General features: G+C 35.7%; 1 pseudogene; it reads right to left on the minus strand.

Moving 5' to 3' along the window:
• Positions 1–548: 548 nt before the first annotated feature.
• Positions 549–2,487, minus strand: LOC113334629 (annotated as a pseudogene).
• Positions 2,488–19,903: the final 17,416 nt, after the last annotated feature.

A 19,903-nucleotide genomic window follows, 5' to 3' on the forward strand; every position in this document is an offset into this window, starting at 1 on the left:
ATGTCTTTTCTTTTCTTAGAACTAGATGACTTCTAATTCCCTTAGGATTACATCAATTTCCTAGTCTTGTCCTAACCAGCTTGTTAGTGACTTCTATGTTGAAGTTTAACCAACAACACCTAATTAGTTGAAAATTAACAGATGAAGTTAATCATCATTCCTAACTGAGTCGTATATATCCAATCTCTTTTTATCATCATTCCGCAGCGAAATATACAGGAAGCAAATGCAGGTACTTTCATGATGAAGTTAATCATCATGTGGATCGGTCTATCAGAATAAATCTCCAGCAAGTTACTTTTCAGCAAAAAAATACCAGTCAGTTTTTTGGTTGTCTCAAAGTGCTGTGGCAGGCATCAAGTTTTAAGCCAACTGGGAATGTATATATGTAGTCATAAGTGCTACTAAATGATAAAAAATAAAAACACAGTATGTGACAGTTTTGATTAACTAATATGTGTATACTGAAATAGGAAAAGCTAATTAATGAAAAACAAAATGTCTATCAAAAAAGACCAAAGAAAAAAAAAACTACTCTTTTCTCCATTCTACATGTCCTTGTTCTTGTCCAAGATTTCAAAATCTTGCGAAGTTCTGTGCTTGCCCTCAAACTCAACATCTGGAGTCATAAATCTTCCCCAATACCAATGGTCTTTCCATACTTGAGACATTTCTTCAACTGGAATTCCTTTAGTCTCAGGTACAAAGAAGTAGACGAGAAGAGTCATGATAGCCACAAAACCACCAAAAAAAGAAGAACAGTCCGAACTTCATAGTGCATAACATGCTCAAGAAAAGCTGAGCAATTACGAACCTGAAGAACATATTCACCACAACCGTGATACTTTGAGCTGCTGATCTGATCTCAAGTGGGTATATCTCACTAGGTACTAACCATCCTAGAGGACCCCAAGACCAAGCAAATCCTGACACAAATAGACAAATGCATGTAACAACAAGTTGTGCATACCCTATAGGTATCGTTCCAATGCCATCTACTCCGAATTTAATCCATATTAAAATTCCCACAAGCATCTGAAACATTAAAAAGTACGATTCAGTGAACACATAAAACTAAACATCTAGGCGAGTACTTTAAAGAATTAGATAAAAATACCTGAAAGATAAACATCTGACAACCACCCTGAAGAAACAAAAACCTTCTTCCCTCTTTGTTCACAACATTGATTGCGGCAGATGTAGCAAAGATATTAACCATACCAGTAATCACAGCAGACATAAGCGAGGCGGCTTCACCAAACCCGATTGACTTAAAAAGAACCAGACCGTAAAACATAACCACATTAGTACCAGTAAATTGCTGGAAGAATGGGACAAGTATGGACATAACTAAATGAGGTCTGTATCTTCTCTGCATTAAGGTGGTCCATTTGCCTTCATACTTCTTAGATTCGGTACTTGCAGCAACTATATCGTTGAATTCTTCGTCAATGTTCACAGTGCCACGAATACGCTGGAGAAGTTTCTTAGCTTCTCCAGGTTTGTTTCGATCGATGATGGAATTAGGAGTGTCAGGTAGGAAAAGTGCACCAACTGTCATTATAAGTGCAGGTACACCTGCTAGACCCAAACTTACTCTCCATCCTTCACCATTCTCCATCTTGGTCGTATAGTAATTTAATACATTCGCCACGAAAATTCCAATACTAATCATCAATTGGAAGAAACTATTAAGTGCTCCCCTGTATTTATATGGTGCCATCTCCGAAAGATATAGCGGCACAGACTGTAAGCCAAAATATATGACAAACTCATGTTAACACTATGCCATGGTCCAAATTACACATACAACTTAAAGCCAGCAACAAAGAGAAAATTAAATTAAAATAAAAATAAATACCTGATTGGCAAAACCAACACCAATGCCGAGCAACATACGTCCCATAATAAGCATTGAAATATTCATAGCAAAACCATTGAGGGCAACACCAACAAGAAAAACTAAACCTCCACAAAACATTGTGAATTTGCGTCCGAACTTATTACTTACAGAGGAGGCACCAATTGATGCTTGTAAAGCTGCTAAATACAAAGATGATGTAAATAGAGTTAAAGTTGCATTGTTGAATTTACAGTACTGATTAGCTGATTTAGCACCAATTTGCTGTCTGTAAACTGCTGGGAAGAACTTCTGCAGGAATGGTGCCATAGCAGTAACTCCACATATATACACGTAAAAATAAAGTTAAAACCCTCATCACATCATAAATCATATGCAGGGTATAAAAAATACAAAAATAAAATAATAATAATTCAAAGCTTAAAAAGAGAATCAAAGATATCAAGAACAGAAAGACTTATAAGACCAGGGAAAAACTTACCAGAGATACCGATATCGTATCCGAACAAGAGACCACCACAAGCAGCAACAATACAAGTGAAAAAGACATAGCCCGTAAGTTTTCCAGGGTATTCTTTTTTCCCTTCTGCAGAAGAGACAAAGACAAAATCTTCTTCAACCGCCATTGAGGTTGATTAGAAAAGTTACTGAGGATATAACTTTCTTCGTGCCCTAGCTAGATTTGTTGTAGGTTGACAAGGTGACCTACAGTAGGTTTATAGATGGTGATACTCCTGTTCCTCTCAAAAGGATGTTCTTAACTGAATAGGAAAACAAGATAAGTATGTAATATTTGATAAGGAGCTGTCCTACAAAAGTCCGGTGATATATAATCTCGTTAACTCCTTATTCTTTTAGGATTTCAGAGGGTGGCGGGTAGTCAAACTCGTTAGGCCGGAAAGGGTAGCGGGCGGTCAAACTTGTTAGGCCCGGAATGTTAGAGTAGTATTACTTGTTACTGTTTTATCTTTGTAAAGTAAGGATTATTATTTATTACCCTTACATTTCTATTTCTAGTAGTCTAGAATATGCTCAGTTTATGCCTTAGGATAGGATCAAATGTTATCTTAGAGCTGTGTCACTTTACATATCTTGTTGTCCTATAAATGCTTCACTGTAAGTATGTTTGAGGCACAACTTATCAATACAACAACAAATCTTCTTCACAATGTAAAATCTTACATGGTATCAGGAGGGTTCGATCCCCTCACTTCAGCTGTAATAGCCGCCGCCATCACAAGTTTCCTCTTCACCACCTAAGTTTCAATTTCATCGATCCTTTCTACTTCTCCAAACCTTTAGCAGATAAAACTTTTCTCCAAATCTCTACAATCTCTGCTACTCAATCTCAATCTTATTCCGCTTACCAACAGAGTTATTTTTATGTTTTTCTTTCGTATATTCACCATAAACAGAAGTGGAAGAACAGAAGAACGCAAGAACATGAAGAAAAATTTCAGATCTACAACTTCTGCAACTTAAACATCAGATTGGATAATTACTTCTTATAAAATTTGCTCTGAAATATCGTCAACAATAACCCGTGTTTCAAACACTCCAAATCTTAATTCAAAAACCTCTGATTCTTCATCTCAGATACAATTACCCCCAGAAATTACTGATTTTTCAGTACCCCCATATCTTCAATCATGACAGATTATACCTATTTCTTCAAAATTGACAGAATCAGAAGAAACCCCTTACGATCTAAAAACAAATTTCTTATCCCAAGACCCAAATTTCTTCGCTTTAACCCTAATCGCAGAATAGAGATACTTAAACGATTAGAGGAAGACTTGAAGCAGCAAGCAGTTAAATCTTGTTCTGATGAAAAAGAATCTGATAATGTTTCTTCGTCATCTCAAGGAGATGAGTCTAGTTTAAATAGTAGTACTACTAGTGAAGAAGAATCAATCACAAAGAAGGGTTCTTCTGAACATGCTGAAAGTGACGTTGAAATAAAAGAAAAATAAGAGGAGCATGAAGTGGACGAGGAAGAAGAGTTGGAGAAGAATGGGATCCTCTGGAATTTGTATCAGGTATTGAAATTTATTCTCCTTCTTGGTTTTGTGGGGTTTTCTACATCTTACATATCTTCAATGAATGCCTCAAACCTTTAATTACGACCTGTATGTGATGTCGAAGAAGGATTTAAGATATTTGAAAATGGTTTGTATCAATCTGGTTTGGAGAAATCTGCGCTTTGGAACGTTACTAGTAACCCAGAATTGGTAATGAAGAAGGAAATTCCTGTTCTATATGGGAAATCGTTCTTTTCAAAACCAGTTTAAATTGCTCAAAAACTCTTATCATCATTTAATACATCTTATCATATTGATATCTCTGTCTACCAACACTCATTATTAACACCATCAGATTTTTCCGATACATCTTCAACACCCATTAATAAATCTCTAAAACCATTTTTCATCATCAGAACCACCACACAAAACATCATAAAACCAGTTTAAAACTTCTTAACACCTGGATTCAAATTTGTTTCACCACTAATCCAGGAACAATTTTAAATCAATTCTAAACAACGATATCAAAACAAATAAATACCAAAACCATTACCAATTTTATCTGTTAACCAACACAGATCAATAACCAATGTCAATTATGTCTGTTAATCAACACAGATCAATACTACCAATTGAAGAGGTATTCTGACTATCTCACGCTATGAATTTGAAGAGAAACACCAATTTTCTCATACAACAGTTGAAATAAATTTGAAGTTTGAAGAATGAAGAATGAGATTTGGTGTTGTTTTATTTTCTATCTACAAATTGATTCCTTTGTATAGGCAGTGGACATCAATTTGAGGGGAAGTATTAGGATATGTAAATGAATGTCTAACTGTTGATGATGTTGTTGTATGCTATATACAAGATTTTGGTGCTACAACTTCACTGCAATATGCTGTTACTTGTGGTCTAGTAAATTCTAATGTGGTTGGTTCAGATCCACAAAAAGTTATCTCTGCTGCTAGCTCCACCTGATGTTGTCCTTGCTATTGGTGCACCCACAACATAAGCCTATGATTGAAACTGCACAACATTTCTGCTTGTTCTATTGGAGAGTTAACTGTGTCAAGTGCTTGATTGTTACATCCGGTGAATATGTTGATAATGCAAATGGCGAGTCAAATGTTGCTTCTGCCAAGATTACAGATGATGTTATTACATGCTTGCTTTTATGGTTTCTGGGAGGAGTTTTCTATACGGGAATTTGCTTTCAGAAACTTTTCGACATGCCCTGTTCGTCTTTCGGCAAACTGATGTATCTGCTTTGCTCCCTACTTTAGTTTGAGGGGGAGTGTTAGAGTAGATTACTTGTTACTGTTTTATCTTTGTAGTTTTTTGGTTAATTAGCCCTTGGATTTGAATTCCTGGATCTAAAAGACAAGTAAAAATATGCCAATCTTTCGAATAGCCAAGAATTCAAATTCCTGGTTCTTGGTAGTTCGCCCGAAATTATCTTTACATTAGTTACTAATTCACCCTCCCCTCTTCCTCGCTATCTATTTTTTCCAAAACTCGTTCTATTCTTCGTCCTCTCTAGTTAAAACAGTTGAAGCACTAAATGTTGTTGCCATGGATTTAATAATCCGTGGAGTATGATGAATTCTGTTTGGAAAGGAACAACATCTCCTCTTCTTCCATATTCACATGTGTCTTTCACTACCTAAGCCAAATCCACCAACAAAAATTAATAAGACTCAATCACAAAATCACTAGATTGAATCTCTGAGAATGCGGAAGTTTGGGTCACGATTCTTGGAGTCTTGGAAAGTTTATATGCTGTAAACACAGTAAAGAAGAGTGAATTGTTGCAGATGGTTTAGGTGTTGAATGGTGGATACATAGGGGTGATTTCAAGCTTGGGAAGGAATTAGATTAGAGAGATTATTGTGAAATGGTTGCAATAGAAATTGCAGGTGGACAAGCTACCAAAGGAGCTCAAACCTACCTGGCAGAGGGATCTATCGACTTCAATCTAAAACAGCACATCAAGTGTTTGGGAAAAAGTCTCATAGAACACTAACGGAATTTGTAATAACCAAGTTATTAGTTTAATGTTAGTGGAAAGAAATGTTAGTGGAAAGAAATGGAGACAAGAAGATTAGAATGAAACAGACGGAAGAAGGCTAGTGCAATTGGTACTGTTTTTTCTTCCAGCGGAATATCTTGATGATGTTGGCATTTTCCATCTCATGGACCTAACTTGTAAGCTTTTCTTGCATTCCATGAATTTGTTCCTTGTATTAATTGATGCAATTGAACTTATTCCTTTGTAATTTGATTAATCATACTCTTTTAAGTGAAATTTTGCCATTAATTTGTTGATTTTTGCCCAATTCAAGTACTGGTAATCCAGTTGATTAGGGGTTGAGCAATTGTGTTTGATTCCTTATAACTTTTCATATTATTTATCTTGTTTGTCATGTAGACTATTGTTGGTTCGAACGTGATGTTTAAACCTGGGTTTGGCCACGAAATACACAAGATGCACCTAAATACATAATGTATATTTTCATGAATTTTTTGTGGTTCCTCTTATTTTTCCTCTTTGATAATTATTTTTGGTTGATGTTTTAATGATGAATGCGATGATAATGATAGTGGACTTATTGCTCGAGATCATTAACTATTGATTTTGGTCGTGTATAATATATTGCAAGTCATTTTTAGGATAAACCTATATTTATCCACGAAATACACAAGATGCACCTGAGTCCATAATGCATATTTATAGAAGAAATATGTTTTAGATTAGGTTGCACCTGGGGTGCATCATGCATATTTTTTTGATTTTTATAGAAAAAATGTTTTAGCCAGGTTACACCTGGGTGCATAATGCATTTTTTTATAGGAAATAAATTTCAGCCAGATTGCACATGGCTGCATAATGCATAAATGCATATTTTTATATGAAATAAATTTTGGCCAACTTGCACCTGGGTGCATAATGTATCTTCAGCCTGGTTGTAAATATTTATTTTTTTCGAATTTCATATCAACAATGGATCTTGTTTTGTAGAGATTTTCGAACCCTTTTCAAAAATATAAATTTTATTATAATCCGACTTATATTTCGGAAGTTAAAACATTTCTCGCGATTAATTTTAATTGTAGAGAGAGAAAATAAATGGGAGATAGAAAAGGATAAGAAAAAGAATAAAGTTTAAAGCAAAGGGTATATATGACTAATATTTCTCATGTCTTTTTCACCCAGGCCTATATTTTACAAGTCCATTACTCCCATACTTTATGGGTTTTAGTCATATGACCCATTTTCCGTTATCTTTGTAAAGTAAGGATTATTACCCTTGCATTTCTATTTCTAGTAGTTTAGAATATGCTCAGTTTATGCCTTAGGATAAGATCAAATGTTGCCTTAGGGCTGTGTCATTTTACATATCTTGTTGTCCTATAAATGCTTCATTGTAAATCTGTTTCATACACAACTTATCAATACAACAACATGTCTTCTTCACAATGTAAAATCTTACATTGTGAGACACATTCTTCGACTTCCATCATGAGTACTTCAGTTAGCGAGACACATTCTTCATTGTTGCAACCGGAGAACAACAAGGAAAAAATATGGTTTAGTCCAAAAACCAGTCCAAAAGTACTGTTTAGTGCATCCCGAGTCAACTAGGTACAAATTAGTCCAAAAAAGATGCAAAGACATTAATATCCTTCACATGTTTTTCGTAATCCACACGTGCTGCAAATTAAAACCGTTATTTTTCTCAATACCTGAACAAAAACTAGAAAGAAAACGAAAAATAAATAAATAAAAATAATCATTTAACCGAGAGAAAAAGAAACAGAAACTAGTGAAGATTCAAATTAAAACCCTAGTCATGGATAAACATTGCAACAGCAGTAACATCATGGTGAAGAAGACCCAACAACAAAATAGTCTAGAATCACCATCTAAATCGAAATCAATGAATTAAAACAAATCAAGAGCTTCAAAGAGAACACAACGACAACAAACATTAGATTCAACATCTGATCAGGTAGTAAAAGATCCAAAACCATCATTATCTAAAAGTAAATCAGTGATTGAAGAGAAATCAAGACCTTCAAAGAAGAAAAAACAACAACAAAAGAAGATTCAACATCTATTCAAGTAACAAAAGGTAAGATCATCAGCTACTTTCATATATTGAACTGTTATGTGTGAACGAAGACTATTTTGTTAGATTTTTTGTGATAGTATACAGATTTGTACACCGACGTGTTGTTTCAGGGATGTATGGCCTATTATGTGTATACGAATGTTACTTTTGTTAGATTTGATATGATAGTGTACGGATCTGTAAACCGCCATGTTGTTTCAGGGATGTATGGCTTGTTATGTGTGTGAATGTTTTCTTTTGTTTGATTTTTTGTGATAGTGTACAGATCTGTACACGGCAGTGCTGTGTCAGGGATGTATGAACTGTTTTGTGTGTATCAATGTCGTTTTTGTTAGATTTTTTGTGATAGTGTAAAGTTCTGTACACCGCAGTGCTGTTTCAGGGATGTATGGATTGTTATGTGGGCATGATATTGGTAGTGTACAGATTTGTTGTGGTAGTATACAAAATTATACATTGTAATGTTATTTCAGGGGTCTATGGATTGTTACGTTGGTATGAATGTTGTTTTTGTTAGATTTGCTGTAGTTGTGCACAGAGTGGTACAATAACATGTTCTTTCAGGGATATATAGACTGTAATGTGAGTGTGAATTATATTTTAATTAAATTAGTTGTGGTTGTGTTTAGATTTGTAGACATGTATGATAGCTCAAGGGTGTATGGATTATTTCGTGGGCACCATGTTGTTTTTTTTCAGATTTGTTCAAGAGTTACATACTTGTACGCCGTTGTATCATGTCATGGGCAATATGACCTGTTTTGTGGTTTTGAATGTTGTAGTTTTGCCATTTTTATAGGTGTGTACATACTTGTACTCTGCTGTATCATGTCATGGACATATGTCATGTTTTGTGTGAGCATGTATGTTGGATTTGTCTAATTTTTGTAGTTGTGTACATACTTGTACACCGATGTATCATCTCATGGGAATATGACCTACTTTGTGGTTTTGAATGTTAGATTGTGCTATTTTTATAGGTGTGTACATACTTATACATTGTTGTATCTTTCCATGGGCATATGACCTTTCTTGTGTGAGCATGAATATTGAATTTGTAAGATTTATGTAGGTGTGTACATACTTGTACACTAGTATGTTATGTCATGGATATATGATCCGTTTTGTGAGTACGGACGTCAAGGGCCCTGTAATTTTCGAAGTTGGATTTGTTGGGTGTACATACTAGTATACTAGTAATATATCTCATGGATATATGACATGTTTTATAATTTTTGAAGTTGGATTTGTCTGATTTTTGTAGGTGGGTACATACTTATTGGAGATGGTAGCATCCGAACCTGCAGAAACCTATCGGTGATCCTGCCAAACTGTAAAATATCGCAGAAGATAAAGAATACCAAGATTAGCGTGCGAGTAGGAGAGCAACAACTTGATTACTGTTTGAAACTTGCTTAAATTGTTTGTAACTTTGTTAAACTCTTGACAACTATGTTTCTTAACTTTCTTAAACAAGTATTATTACTAGTAAACCTTGAATTAATCTTATTATTAGTGTGAATGATGTTTTGAATGTAGATTTGCGTCAAATTTACAGGATATATTATAGGTAAAAAAATAATCACGTGTACATAATGGTGTACATCTACTGACAGGTTAGAAAATTAAAATGTACATGTTGTTGAACATGTACTGACATGTCAAAAAATTATTCATACCTGCAAAAATAAAGGCACATGCATTGAAATAAAAACCAAACTATATTCGTCAAATAAATAAGATAGTATATATCATCCATTTTAACAAGCTACATGAAAACAAAAATCACAAATCCGTAAGCAAGAAGGATAGTAAATCATCAAGGGAGGAGTAAGTAAAGCACTCGGTGCACATCATAGGTATCCTTTACTTCTCCCTAACAATTTTATTGCGTTGAGTTCTTTGTCTTCGAAATGGAGACCTGGATATGAGACTAATGATACTATCCATAACAGCTTTTACCTGTCTCTGAGACATCAATACGATAATCTTCAACCTGGAAAATAAAACATAAAACACCAATACAATGATCTGACAAAAATCAAAACAACATAAAGTTGCGGAACTATGTGCAAATTTAAAAATAATAAACATGTGTATAAATATGTACACATTAAGAAAAATCATGTGTACAACTATGTACACTTAGTTGCAGAACTATTCACATCTTCAAAACAATCAACCTGTGCACATCCGTACCCATAAAATGCCATATATAAATGAGACAGCACAACGTGCACCATTTTATACACACACACAACTTGAATCGTATACCTAAGAAACAATATCACTACCCATATTGAATGGAATTATTTGAGCTTGAGTCCCTAAATTTATAACATATGAAATATAATTCCTAACGAGTTTGAAGTGTGACATATCATCAATCTGGATATCATCTGCATTATTACTAGGGTGAACTATGCTCAAAAAATAAGGTTTCAAGTTCAATTGCGAAGGTAAAGAAACTTACCCTAGTGACATCCACCATTTATAAATAGAATAATCAAGAGGTAATCATCTCTACATCGTATCCATGTCCAACAATCTTCATTAACTGTGACCAAATAATTCATGCACCTGTTACAAAAAAAAATAATTAATGTCAAAGGTGGATAAGGGTACAAATGCATACCAATAAAGCATTTCGTATAATATTGAGACAACACAATGGTGTAAAATTATGAACACACCTTCAAAAATCCAAATTCAACATTCATATCCTCAAGACAGTACATAACATCATGAGAGACCATACTAGTGTATAAGTATGTACATATCTGCAGAAAGCAATAGAAATGGAGCATTTGCTCAAACAAAACAAACCATGCATTTATCAGAGAGAAAGTTTTAGTGTAAAAATATGTAGGCATGTACGAATGTATGACCGAATGCTCAGACATGGTTGATACCCTATATATTACAAAAAAAAAACAACATATATCAATAACATATACGATGTACATTAAAGTGCATGAATATGCTATATAAAGTGAAACATATACTAGTGTATAAAAATTTACACCTCTACAGAAAACTAACAAATTTTAGCATCATACCCACATGACATGTATACCTCTATATATAAAAACCTAACAAAATCTAGCATCCATACCCGTATGACAGGCCATATACTCATCACATAGCATTTCAGTGTACAAACAAGTAAACATCTACAGAAAAGTACCAAAATCTAGCATATATACCAACAAAAAAGGTCATGCATTCATCACAGAGCATACTAGTGAACAAGTATGTTAATATTTACATAAAAATAACAAAATAGAGCATTGATTCAAACAATACAACCCAAGCATTCATCATAGAGAATTCCACTGTACAAATATGTACACATCTACCAAATAGGGGTGAATGCACACCATGTTCAAAATAGCATACACAATCTTCTCAGACATGGATGATAACCTGCATATTACAGAAAACATATATCAAAAACACATCAAATCTCTAAAACAACATACAAAATATCTCAAAAAATAACATTCTTAGGTTCAATCAACACACAAATGATAAATCAAATAACTAATAAAAAATTTGGGTCACATCTGAAAGATCTCAATCGAATCCAATAACACAAAGATGTAACATCTAAAGTTCTGAATCATATTTAAATTTATTAGAGAATTAATTTTTCGAATCAACCTTGTTAGAGCACTGCTCGGTTGAACCCACTAGCGTTGGTATGTCAAGTCATTTGTCATTTTTAGTTGCCAAAATGCATTCTTTATTTAGCATACTAAAGATAGTTTCGGACTACATTAGGTCTAAGAAGTTGAATCAAAGCTACCCTTAAAGGATGAAGATTGAAGATTGAAGACTACAAGAAGACATCAACAAGTACTTCATCAACAAAGGTATGTGATTGAATATATTTGGATTCTTGTTCAATTCTACCTTTCTAATCTATCAAGATAAATGCTCACTCTATGGAACAATTCCAATGACGGTAAATGTACATTTATGTATATATACTTGAGGTTATTTGATTCATGACCTTAGAGTAAATAACCTTTATACTTATAAAGAATCTCATGTTATAGTGAATGAGATTGTGAATCCAACGAGCCAAGAATCACTCAATTCCGAGTTATAACGATGAAGTTATGAATGGTTTATTAAAGTTCGTTAGTAGCAAACAATCCATGGGCTGTTTGTAGTAGTTCATGGACTTGGGCCCAATTCGTGACTAAAAGCTATTTTTGGTTGAGTTGGTCATGTTTCCTTGTCTAGGCAAGATGGCTATTATTCCAAACATATTTGATTACCATATTAAAGTGTTTGTGATAACTTTTAATTCCTGCCTAAGTTAGAATGTGATTTATACACATAAATAAATATTTACTAATTAATTAATTAATTAATTATTTATGCATAATATTTGTAACTTAGGAAAGACTCACATATTTAGGAGAGTCTTGAAAAAGGAAAATATCTTTGCTTAGTTTCCAAGCTATTGTTCATTATAATCAGTGTGTTTATTCTGGACTAGATCGCAGGTTTTTCTGCATTTGCGGTTTCCTCGTTAACAAAATTCTGGTGTCTGTGTTATTTCTTTTCCTCATTATATTTTATTTATATAATAGAAATATCACAGGTTGTACGTTAAGATCAATCAGTTCTTGTATCCGGCCTTAGGGCTGTTGAATGAATTGATTGACACTTGAACATTGGTCTTTGGTACCGTTCAAGTTAATCCTCTTATATTCAATCGGGCTCGCAAATCCCTATTTGCTGATTGCGGATTGAATCAAGAGATAGAGATATAAAACTCTTTGATAAACTTTTTATATATTGAGTCTAAATGTCTAGTTGATTCTCTTGAAAGTATATCGGAGTTTGTCTATTCAGATTGCCAAACGAAATATTGGGTGTGGTTTTTAGACCCACGCTTTTTCAATTGGTATCAGAGCAGGCAAATATGCTAAGACCTCATAAGTTTGTGTTTGTAGCAATCTGATTCTATGGACAGAGGTGCTATCTCTATAAACGTACCGCCAGTCTTCGATGGCACGAACTATTTATGGTGGAAAATTGTTATGCGTTCTTTCATTCAAGCGCGAGATTTTCAATCATGGGTTCGTATTGTTAATGGCTATGATCCTCCATCAGTTACAGTAGACGATGTAACTGTTGAAAAGAATATTGGTGATGATAATGATCTTGAGATTCTTGTTGCAAAGCAAAATTATGAAGGATTAAATGCGATCATCCACGCTATTACCCCAGATCTTCAACACCATGTTACTACATGTAATAAGTCTAAAGATGCTTGGGATATCTTATAAACCGTATTCGAAGGGAATTCCGCAGAGAAAGAAGAAACGCTTCAAAATCTAGCTTCTGACTGGGAAAACCTTCGCATGTCTGATGATGAAACCTTTGATGAGTTTAACCAAAGAATTTCTCAAATAGTTAACTCCTCATTTGCGTTAGGAAGAACTATTCTAGAGAAATATATTGTGTGCAAAATTCTCAGGTCTCTACCATCAAGATACGAGTCTAAGAAACATGCCATTGAAGAAGGAAACGATCTTTCTACACTCACCAGAAATACTCTTGCTGGAAAATTAAAGATCTTTGATAATGAACACGCAAGAAAAGAGGTGATTTCTCTTAAAGCTGCAAACAATTCTGAATCCTCTAAGGATAAATATGGTTCACCAGATACTAAAGATGTTACTCCACGACAATTTAGAAAATTCTTGAGAGACAGGAAAAATAGTTTTTCTAAAAGTGTAACATCTCCTAAGGATGATGTACAATGCTATAACTGTCGTGGTTTCGGGCACTTGTCTTCAGTATGTCCTAGCTGGAGCCGTAGACAATCGGCATATGCAGCAGATTTGCCTACTCTTAATGATGGACCTGAATTTTATAATCCCCAAGAGTTAGCTGAAGAGGTTGCATTAGCTTCTGGAAAAATTCTTGCGGATACTGATTCTGATTCTGATGAAGAAGTGTTCCATGTGGATCCAGTTGCTAATAACCTTCTTAAAGAAAGTCATAAAAAACTCTTGGAAGCTGAAAACATCATTTTCAGTGAGAAAGTTAAATATGACAGACTTCGTAGTCGAAATAAATACTTGCAAGACCAACTTTATTTTAGTGTTGCAAGAGATTATCTCAACAAAATACGAAAGCTTAAAGAATAAATTGCCGAAGGTCGTGATCGGGAAATTATTCTTCAAGCAAAGATAGATAACTTGGAAAACATTGAGATGAACTTGTTATTTGATTCAGAACGAGAAGATCTCAAAGTTCAATGTGAATCATCCAAGAATGATCTAGTTATTGCGCTTGAGAAGGTCAAAAGTTTGGAAGAAGAAAACTCGAGCTTAAAAGAGAGTTTGTCTAGAAATAGCAGCTCTGATAAATTAACCTCGATATTGGGAGCATGTAGAATTCATCGTGATACACGAGGATTGGGTTATGAAGGAATATACGCTCCTAGTATTTGCAAAGAGGTAAAATTTGTCAAAGCTAAAGTTTTTTCTCAACCAAAACCTTCCACGGTTGACAAAAGTGAAGTATCTCTACCAACTTCCGATGACGAAAAGAGGAAATTCTGTCAAATTCCAAAGCAAGCAAATACACATTCAGGTAACACTAAACATAACTTTTTCCATTATAATAAACATTGTTTTTATTGTGGAAAAACAGGTCACTTGCAGGGGAATTGCAGATATCTTAAACGAGATAAAACAAGATCCGATTATGTTAAGATGTCAAGATCTGATGTTCCAAACTGGAGAAAAACTGAGTCTCAAAATATCAGTTCTTCTAGTATTCCCTCCAAGAAATTTATAATTATATTGTGGAGAAAAGGAAATACGTTGCTCCAAAAGCTACTCAGAAATGGGTACCTGTAGATGGTGGATTTTCGACAAGGGTTAAAATTGTAAAACCATAATTATACATGCTCCTGATCCGGCAATCAGATGAGTATTGAGGCTCATGTCTCTCATTAAATCATGAAAGCTCATTCCATAAAATCTCTGACTGAGAATGATATCTCTCAGAGTATATGAAGATGTATAGTCTCTCAGCTGAGGCAATGGCACATCTCATGAATACTGAGCAATTTCAGTAATTTTTTCTATATAGAATCGAAAGATTGGACGGCTCCTAGACAACATGCCTGCTAGTATAGAGCAATAACGTCTTCAGGATGCAACAAGGTTTTCCCTGACTATATAAGAGAAATATGACGTTTGAACAAGCTCATATCTCTCAATTCTTAGATAATTAATTCTCCTAGACAACATGCCTGCTAGTATAGAGCCATCAATTAATTATCTCTAATCGTTAATTGAATATTCAACAATATTCTATGATTTTTCGTAATATTTAGTCACTTCAATCTGTGGTTCTTCCACGGGTTAGTGATAAATAATCAACGTACGGGCATCTGAGCAGCTCTCGAGTAAGCCCCGGCCAAAATGGTGCAAGTGTACTCAACAATAATGCACAAACGAGCACCTGAATGCACAAACGAGCATTCCAAAACACGAAGCAACGATGAACCTATGCAAAATAGGAAGAAAATAATAAATAATAAAATATTAATCGAAGCTCTAGGAGACTGGGCCCACCGGCCGGCTGGTCGTGTCGTGCCCAGTCCCACGCCCAATTTTATGTTTTATCATATTTTTATTATTTTCCCTGATCTCATGAAAATCTCTTCATTTTGAGAAAATATCCTTCGTTTCATGAAAAAACTCCTTGAATTCATGAAATTTCCCTCAAGTCAAAAAAATAATAAAATTAGGAAAGGTGTCGTGGGACCAAGCTCACTAGACGGCCGGCCATGCCCTAACCATGGCCGGTCCCACACCTCATGGTTCCTTATTATTTTTATTATTTCCCTCATCCCATGAAAATTTCCTAATTTCATGATATTTTCCTAAACCCATGAAAAATAATATAAAATTAGGAAAACTCGTGGGACCGGGCCCTAGCCGGCCGGTCATGCCCTAGACGGTCCCACACTCCCCTTGTTATATTATTATTATTTTTTATGTTTCCCTCATCTCATGAAAACAACTTGATTTCAACAAATTCCATGGTTTCAACAAACTCCTTGATTTTATGATATTTCCCTAAAATCATGAAAAATATTGTAAAATTAGGAAAAATACCCTTGGACCGGGCTTTTTGGCCGGCAGGCCATGCCTTGACCATAGACGGTCCCACACTTCATGATTCCTTCATTTTTATCATTATTTTCCTTCATCTCATGAAGTTTTCACGGTTTCAGCAAAAATCTCTGATTTCTTCATATTTCCTCAAATTGTTGCTCAAACGCACACCAGAAAATATCAAAATTCTCAGGAATGAGACGCGGACACTTTGGTGACGTGAGCGCGTTACCTTGACCGACCAAGGTTGGCTCTTTCGCTTACAAGGAGCCGGTACCATATACTTTTCATGATTTGACCTAATTTGCACAATTGCACGTATTAGGTCCAAAACTCTTCCAAACAACTTGGAACTTCATAAAAATGTTCAACAGACGATCACATGAACAACCGAGGACGGTTTCATAGTTAGGTTTTAACACCTAATGCTGAAATAGGCATTATTTTTCAGCAACAAATGATTAAACCAGCATTTAATCATCCTTTCACCAACTGGTCTTCAAGAGACTTTAATATTTTTCTCACCGTAGTATCTGGGCGCTACATAGTCGATTCAGCATCCCATGTATCCGGTCCCTCCTTCATTTCATAAATGATTTTCAATAAATCATCAATTCAGCAATTGATCAAAATTAAGGTTTTGAGTTCAAGGTTCATAATTCCAGATTCAAACACTAAATTTTATGTTGATCCCATGATCAGCACTCTAATTAATTATACTTGGTTTGGTCGCCAGTATTTTAATTTAATATTTATTTGGTCATGCTACCAATACTTCATCAAATGAGCAACATTTGCTCAGATGAGCAATATTTGCTCAGACTAAGGACTATTGGTTCAACTATAAATATTCAACAATTCATCAAACGAGCAACATTTGCTCATATGAAAAATATTTGGTCGCACTGATGAATATTGGTTCAACTACCAATATTCAATAATTCATCAAATGAGCAACATTTGCTCAGACGAGCAATATTTGCTCAGTCCATGAATATTGGTTCAACTATCAATATTCAATATTTGCTCAGTCCATGAATACTGGTTCAACTATCAATATTCAATATTTGTTCAGTCCATGAATATTGATTATCAACATTCAACAATTTATCAAACGAGAAACATTTGCTCATACGAGCAATATTTGCTCACCTTAACAACCAACAAAATTATACCTCTGTCTCAACAGACATGTTCAATTCATGAGTCTCAGAATATTTGCAAAGTCACGTTCAACTCATCAATACAAGGACTCATCGTCCCATAAAGTCAGCAACTGACTCCACAATCAAGATGTCAATCGTGTCACATGGGGGGATATTAACTAGGATTTTAGTCTGGCGGTCTACGGCACGTGTGTTCATACACACGATGAGAATGTGTGAAAGTCGTGCAATCAGTTGGAGGAGTTAGCAAAGTAGTGGGTGGAAAGTTAACCAAGTCTCCGCACGATGAGCAACTGGTTTCAACACGATTTTCACTTCCCCACTCTTTGACTCCAACAACTGTCACACTTCATGGGATCATGATGTTTTCAATTCAGCAATATAAAAGGCCTCTGAATCATGATTGAAAAAAAAACAACATTCGTCTAGACAAGAATTTCTCGACAAGTTCACACAGACAATCTTTCGTCTACACGAACTCATCGTATGAGTAATTACTCTCAACTGAGTAAATTCAATCATTCAGAACTTTCTTACGAAGAATACACAACACACCTACAATTTCGATCACCATTGATCTCGCACATTTCTCAGCTTCCCTCCTACAGATCATCCTATCCTATCTTGTGACCGAATTGACTCTGGAACGGCCATTGTCTTGGTTTAAGCCGGAGTCTTACAAATTGATCTCTCGAACTTAAAGCACTACCTTCTTGCAGTGCATCTGTGTGAGGTTGAGCATTTGCTCGGTTCAAGGAGTCTCCATACGGTCATCTCCTCAATTCCGTAAAAACCAGCAAATCGTTTTTCCCCATCTACAGATTGGCGACCACAGTGGGAGATCATTCTCTGGTATGTAATCTCAGTATTCACAAAGATGGCTGGTCGTAGGTCTGGGTTAGTTACAGGTTCCAACACAAACGACTCTAGCACTAGCAACAATAATAATGAGGATATCCCGGAAACCATTCCGGCCTCTAACACTGACGGTGTGATGTTATTCCTCCTCACGCTAACATGGAAGGTCACCCCCTGTTCGGCCGACACCCTGAGGAAGTCAGGGGGAATCCACCACCTACCATGGCTGATCTCATCAAGGTACAAGAGACTCTTGGAAAGAATCAAACTGACATGGCTTCAACATAGAAGGATCTATTCAATTATCTCAAGACTCTCACTGACAAGATGTCAGAGAAGACTCAAGGAAAACGAAACATCCTCAGATGTTGATCCTGAAGTAGTTCCAATTCATAAAGTGGATTACATCGAAGTCCGCAAAGCTGCAGACGATCCATCAACAAAGGAATCATTAAATTTCATTACTCGGGAAGATTTGGAACACCTCTTGAAGAACCATGGAAAAGACAATACGTCACATATCCATCGTCACCAACCTCCATACCCTGCTTCTACGCAAAGGATTACTCAAAAGGTTATACCTCTCCAACCTTCACTTTATATGACGGAACAGGCAATGCTCGGGAACATGTTTCTCGGTTCCTAGAAGCCTTGGGCGAACATGAGCATAACCATGTTGTTCGCCTCAAAGAATTTTCAAAATCCTTGAAAGGCAAGGCATACACCTGATACAACAACATCGCACCAGGAACTATCAACAATTGGGGAGAAATGATCAATGCCTTCTACAGAAAGTACTTCTTTGTGTCAGAGCAAGTTACTCTCCCTGATCTTGGAAGAAAATTTCAGAGGGTCAATGAACATCCTAATGACTGCGTGAAAAGATTCAAAGTCCAAGCCCTGGACTTCCATGACCCAAATGTCATGGAGCAACAGCTGGTGGACTTGTGCATCAACGACATGATCCCGGTCTACAGTGCTTTATTGGAAAATCTTCGTTTCCAGAATTTTTCAGAGCTTCATGAAGCGGCGAAGATATCGGCAACTACTGTGCCTGGTCTATTGGAAAGAGCAAAAACTACAAAGGCTAAATAACCGAGAGACACTCGAGGTAGCAGACGTCTGATCAACAAGCAGTACAACCTTCAGCCTTCCACAAACGTTGTTGCAGAAAGCTGAAGGTTGTCGGCAACTACTGTGCCTGGTCTTTTGCTCAGACCCCTTTCTATTGAAGAGGTGATCGAACTCTTGGAAGCTTGGATCCAAGATGGTGATATCAAATTTCCATATGTTAAGAAAGAACCGAATGAAGAAGATATGGAAAGTCCTCTTTACTGCCGCTTCCACAGGTTCGTCAATCATCCCACAAGTGACTGCAGAGTCTTAAAACGCATATTCTTGGAGAAGGTTGAATCAGGAGAGCTTAACTTGGGGACTGAAGGAGTACACAGAGATCCTCTCTCATGACTTTCTCTATCTTTGAACAACCAGTCAAAGAAGCAGTTCCGTCATTAATCGAACATGTCTGTCAATTGCTCTATCTGTTGAAGGCGCAAAGGGGAAACATGTTCATGGCTCTGAACCACATAATGTCTGGGAAACGTCTACCGATTCCAGAAGTACCTCCTGAACCCCCAACCACTGACAAGGAAATGTATGATTGGGGACTGCTCACCACAGTGCATGTTAAAGGAAATAA

The sequence above is a fragment of the Papaver somniferum genome, unplaced genomic scaffold, assembly GCF_003573695.1.
Source record: "Papaver somniferum cultivar HN1 unplaced genomic scaffold, ASM357369v1 unplaced-scaffold_137, whole genome shotgun sequence".
NCBI lineage: Eukaryota > Viridiplantae > Streptophyta > Magnoliopsida > Ranunculales > Papaveraceae > Papaver > Papaver somniferum.